Source organism: Gymnogyps californianus, chromosome 14, assembly GCF_018139145.2.
Source record: "Gymnogyps californianus isolate 813 chromosome 14, ASM1813914v2, whole genome shotgun sequence".
NCBI lineage: Eukaryota > Metazoa > Chordata > Aves > Accipitriformes > Cathartidae > Gymnogyps > Gymnogyps californianus.
The window spans coordinates 17,538,525-17,545,079 of NC_059484.1; positions in this window are offsets into that span (position 1 = coordinate 17,538,525).

Here is a 6,555-nt window from a genome sequence, read left to right on the forward strand (position 1 = left end):
TGTATCATTAGACATAATCAAAATAGCTAGGCTGTATGTGTAAATATGTTTTGACTATGTCTTCTCATTTACTATGTGCACAGTAGCAGTAGCTAGAAGCCTCAGCTCGCCCGAGGATCTCATCACTGCAGGTCAGAACTAGGCAAGAGCTGCAGACAAATAAATGGAGGGAAGGGAGAGCAAAACAGGCAAAGACGAGCAAAACTTCTCCATGGTCTATATAATGTATTCACTTGAATAACACTCATATGAGTGTGGTTTTCTAACAGAAGCTATTAAAAATTTAAAAAAAAAAAATCAGAAGCAGTGTGTTCACCTCTACCAGGCTTACCTATTTTTTCAAACAGAATTTCTCAACAGTTAGTAGATTTCAAAGAAGAGATTTTTAAAATCATAACCACAATGTTTGATTTATTGCGGATATTGAGCCCAGGGTGTTTTCTGGCACAACAACAACCAGTGCTGGAGGCCAGGGCAGGTGAAGGCAGGGCCGGGGCCAGGCAGCTCTGAGCACTGTCAGATGCAGAGGGCGAAGCCCCCACAGCCCAACACTGCCCTTTTATACCAGACCCAGCTGTGTTTCCTGAGTTTCTTCCATGTGTCCCCCCTTGGGGAATGCCTTGTCCTGCATGGCCTCTGTTTGCATTTGCCATTCATGGATTTCAGCAGATAGCGGTGCACAGCACATCTCTCAAGGAGACGTGTTAACCCTTTTTGTACCAACATCATTGGTCTGCCAACATCAGCTCAGTGCAGCGGTGGGCTTGGAGACGCTAATGGAAAACCTATTATCCATCAGCCCAATCCCACTTCTGCTTTCTTTTGGAGCATGCTACCTCAGGCGTTCACTTATTAGACATTCATTATTTTTTCTGGAGCCCAGCTGCTTTAGCTCATTTCTTTTCTTCGCAGCGCAAATCATTTAGATGCATGCGTAGCTCTGAAACAAAGCAGCCATTTCTTCCCGCACAGCAAAGCCTGGTGCCTTCTGCTGAAGAGAATTCATGCACCTACTGTTCTCAGCAGCAGGGATGTAAAGGGAGAGAGTTGGGGGTATGTTTAATAAAAATATATCTTATACTGTTTACTGGCCAAAGAGTTGTTCGACAGATGCTCCATCCTTAGCTGTGTTTAAATTATTCCCTAAGCAAACAATACAAACTGCAGACTTCATCTTACTCGACACAAAAATAAACAGTACGTGCAAAATATATGGTCCTGGTATAAGACCCCATACAAAGAACACCAATTTCTCCTTTGCTTGAGTATTTTCTGCACAATGTTTGCTCAGTAATTTAGTCTTCCACTGGCTACAACAAATTAAATGTCAAAATCTCTTTGTCTTATGAATTTTCAAGACTAATAGTGAGTATCCTATTTCAGCTTAAATTATATTGTTGGTGAGATACCTCTTGATGGATTGTATAAATAAAGCCAGATACAGAGATAAAAAAAAAACCACAAGAGCTGGGTTTTTTCCCCATTTTTCTTAGTTTACTGAAGAGGCATGTGAATACTGCAATCATCAGCTCTATTTTCCCTAAAACTTCTGAGGTGTTTGGGTCCTTTATAGAGGAAAGAAAAATCACTGCCTGAAATGGATTACGGAAGAGCTGCTTTGCTGCTTTCAGGTCCTTCCTACCACATCCCCTCTGCGTCCTGCTTCGGATGCAGCCAAGAGGCAGAAGGGGATCGGGTCAGGCTGGGAGCCGGGGGGGTCCCAGGGCACCAGGCGCCCATTGCCCCCCAGCACAACCCGAGCTCCTGCCGCCCCTGGGTGAGCCGCGTGCAAGTGGCCCCTGTGAAACCAGAGTGGCTGGATGGAGCCAACGAGGCCAGCCCAAACCGCAGAGCCTCCCTGCCCTCCAGCCGGGGCCACCCCTCGACCGACTCCGATCATCCTTGGACAAGCCAAAACATGCAATTTGGCCTTCAGCCCAGCCTTGCACGTCGTTCCTGTAGAGCAGCGCAGATGCTGCCATAAAGACGATAAAAATCACTTTTCAGCTTGACCTTCGAAATCCGGAGCTATGTCAGACATACCAGACACCAGATTAAGGAGCAGGAGTGAACATATCTGAGGAAGGATCTGACCCGTCGCCCACCATGGCCCTTCATCCCGTATCAGCCCAAGCTGGGCTCTCCAGGGCTGCCACAGAGCCTGGAATAAGATCCTAGCTAACACTCTTCGCATGCACTTAGTATAAATGTTTCCCACTAATTAAATTATTTGCTCAGAAGTTGTAAATGGACTAAGCCTAGCAAAGACCTTTCATATGTCTATAGCCACCTTATGTTAATCCACAAACAAATTATACCAATTTATTTCTCACGAGACTCAAAAGGCAGAGGGAGGAAGAGTCAATTTAGAAACATCCTGGCACTGCTGCCAGGACTTTCCTATCATTTTCACCGCAACAGCAGAAGTTGGGCTGTTCTCTCGCTTTCTTGAAGCTCAAAAACAAAGCAACATGTAATGTAGCTCTCCAAAGCCCAAGAGCCGCCGTTCGCCTGCTGCCAGCAGAAGGTGCCTGCTGATTGCCATGTGCTTGGAGCCCACCCAGGCCAAAAACATGAATTTTTGTATTGAGACTTTTGTAACAGGGTCAGGGACGAGTTCCTGCCTTGATTTCACTCCTGGCAGACTTAAGATTGTCAGCAGCAAGGAGCAGAGGGGCAGGCGGGAGCCTGCTTCCTACTGTGTATGTAATTCACATGCTGCACCAGGGCTTTAGCTGGGGAAGTTTCGATACTGACTTTTTGGATCTGTCTCACCATGTCACTTCCCACCAAATATATTTAAAGAGAAGTCGAACAAAAGAATAGAACATCAGGGAGCTAATGGGTCTGATTCATGGTGGTGTTTCTCCAGATTTAGGTAATTCCTCTTCAAACTCCACTTCAGAAATGCAGAAAAACTGAATGCACAGACCAGCAGCAGGAGCAGAGCAATTTCTGTGACTAGTGATGCAGGAACAGTGACACAGCCCTTGAGGGAAAAGAAGGATGCAGGTGGAAAGGGAAGAAAGGAAATGGCCTCAATTTATCAATTACTAATTCAATGAACAGATTAGCAAAATGAGGGCCCAGGGGTAAATAAATAATGCTTTTGTTCCTGCTTAGCTCTGCTGTTCTGGCTGGAGGTGCCAAGCTGCAGGCACTGCAGGGCTGCTGGGCTTTCAGCAAGGGGCACAAGTGGCTATGTGGGATCAGATGGCTCAAGAGGACAAGAGATGCCCTCGAGGAGGGATCAAAAGTGCAGCTATTCAGACAACTGGGATGTTTCTCTAGCTCTTGGTGTATACAAACTAGTGTGGTGAGGGTGGACCAGTGATAGAGACTGCAGTATATGGACCTTTATGTTTAACAAGCTTTCTGCCTGAAGATAAAAATGCATCTTTGAACAGTAAAGGGGCAGGAGGGATGGCACCGACACCTTCCCGAGGAAAAAAAACACAATACAAAGCAACTTTCTTATCACATCAAGAAAGGCAGGGAATTATCATACCCAAGGATCCCACCCTACCTGTGGGTATTTCCAAAGGAGCTGAAGAAACATGGCCGAATTTCTCTCCATAGCCAGGGGATTACTTGTCCTGACTTTGCAGCAGGGATGAAATGGCTGTGCACGGAGGTGTTTCTTCTGTTTGTCCAAGTGTCCTTAATAAATCACATCTCTGCCGCACTTGGAGGGCGGCATACTGACACCTCCAGGTACAACCTGCCCAAGTGGCCACTCTTCAAACGAACCGTGGGTCAGGGGGATGTTAGAGATGGTAACAAAGCTGGCAGGATCCAGTCTAGCATCTCACGAGCCTTATGGTAAATGTCGCTAAAAAGTGTTAGGCAGGGGCTCTGTTCAACACTGCACATAGTTTACCTGAAGCAGGAGCCAGGAGGGGACAGGAGCGATGGAGGTCCTGGAGGGTCCACATTTGACACTGGTCAGGGAGAGCTCACATGGACTCTTGGGCCAGCAGACATGTGGGGGGAAATATTTGGCTGTAAAAACATCAAACCAAAGCAAAAAATTGAGAGTGTGTTACCTCAACTGACTCCTCAGGAGTGTCTTTGATAAGAGTTTTGCAGTAAGGAAGCCCTCAGTTTCTTAAGAAGTTGAAGATAAGGAACTTGGCAAGAATATATGGTAAATAGAAAACAGTAACCTGCTTGGAGTTAAGTACATTAACCACAATCCAAATAACAACACTGAGATTAAGGTAAGAAAAGCACAACAGCTCCCACGACCTCTGGGAGCTGCATGCATAAAATGGTTCCTTCATTTAAATAACAGTGTTACCAAAGTTTATTTCTTACTCAGCAGCAATGCTAAGAGGGAGGGAGCATCTCTTGCAGCTTCTTCTCACTAAGAAAATTCCAAACTCAAGAGAAAATACCTGTAACTGAGAGAAAGAGGATTTACTTCAGTTTTCTTTTACATCCACGTACATTGCTGAGTCTCATCCCACTGAATTATGATAGATCACTCAGTCTGGGACCTTTTTACAGTCTTCTGGAATTAGCTCCATTAACGAGTCATGGAAATATTCCATTCAGGCAAAGGATTAGGAAAAGATACACGCTCTTGGCGTGAAAATTAGCAGCACATCCGAACAAATTTAAGAGCTCCCCTCCTTCCACCCTGACACCAAAGGCTGCAGCCAGCAGCGGGCTCAGCCTGGCTGTCCCGGCTGGAATAAGGGCTATTTCATGTTTTGTGAGTGCTGAAGGAGGCACCCGCTCTGCTTGTCATCTGCTGGGAGTCAGACCAGCTGTAGGGAAGACCTGAGGGCACACGTAGGGGCTGGGACACCGCCAGAGAGGCAAGTACAGCCCTCGGGAAGGAGCTGGGTAGACCTGGGGTCCAACCTCCTCCATCAGAGGGGCCAGTTCTGCCGTGCCTGCCCTGACACCACGCACAGCTAATGCTCTAAGAAAATAGCATCTGCTCACGGTAATGGGCCTCTTATACCTCTCAGCTGCTGCAAGGGGAAAGTTGGATACACTTTCCTGTTCCTGTGAATTGGTCACATCATGAGGAATTGCTGTGAATCTGCTTTCCACTGATCGACGGCAGCTACGCGATCTCAACTACCAAATGCTGCTTGGGAGTTAGGAGAGTTTATTGTCGAGGAAACAGGCATATACAGGGCTGGTTCGTTAGGACGCATGAGATGGAAAATTCTTTCAAAATGCACTGAATAGAAACATAGATCAGGAGAAGAAATACATTGTAAAATGCCCCGTTGAACATTACTGTCAACGAACCCAGTAGTACAAATACTTTTACGATAAGTTTGCTTGTGAAAGAGACCGTGAAAGGCATTATTCTGCGAATATTGGTATATTTTCTTCTGCAAGATGGTACTGCACAGAGGTATCAATACAGGCCCCAAAGGAGGAGCAACCCAGATTATCTTGAGTATCAAAATGTACAATCGTGCATTGCTTGCAAAGGAAATAAGGATAACTTGGTATTGTATAACTATAGCCTCATTATCATCATGACTCAATTATTATTTTTACTGCATAGCTTTTTCCAGTGTCAGACCCACAGTTATGTCTAAATAAGAGGTTTATATTCCCCTTCTTGTAAATCAAACTCGGAACAAAGAAAATTTTGCAAAATACTTTTTGCTGACCTTTTGCTGTTGCCTTTGTGTTAGTCTGTCCCAGCCAAATCCCTGCGTGTCCTCTTGGACAAACAGTTAAACTCCTTCCACCAAAATTACATGCTGATTTTGCAGACCCCTTATTTCTCACTATTCCATTAAAGAGTAGAAACAACAGCATAAGACTTATCTAAGCAGTGACCCCAAAACATGAGAAACTTGCAACCTCTGCACAGATAGCCTATGAACTGAAAAAGGGCTCAGTTACTTGGCTAACAGAAATATTTACCCAGCTCTAGGGAAAATACTCAGCCACAGATTTTTATCAAACAACTTCTCTGGTGACAGTTTAATACGGAATTTGGACTCTAAAGGCTAACTGAACTTCAACAAGCTTTTCCTACAAAGAACACTGAAAATTGCACTTTCTTCTGGCCAATGGATACTTTCATTGTTTGTGGTATAATATTCTCTTAGCATATAGGAGATTACTCATAGTTTATATGTTTACAGACATAGGTCCAAACACATACACAGGTATTGTGTGTACCGCTGAGATGTTGCAAAGAAAAAATGCTGAGATTTTTGCATCTTGGGAGAGGTTTTAACCAGCTCCCAAATGTCACATGGCAGTTAAAATGGAACTATACTCATGTTTTTATTCAAATAACTACTCTAAAATTACAAAAGATAAGTACCACCTTTCAGCATGAATAAACTTGAATACATACTAAAAATAATTCTGCATTAACTCCTTAATTTACTGCCTTCTGGAAGGTGTAAATGGGTAGAGTTTGCTATTAGATGCTTTACGTAACCATGTGTCAAAAAATTCAATAGAATGAAAATTGCATATCCGAAAAGTGAATCTGCAGCATTTTACAATTTTAAAAAAAAAAACAAAAAAACCCAAAAACAGCTCAAGTCTTTTAGCTAAGCCCAA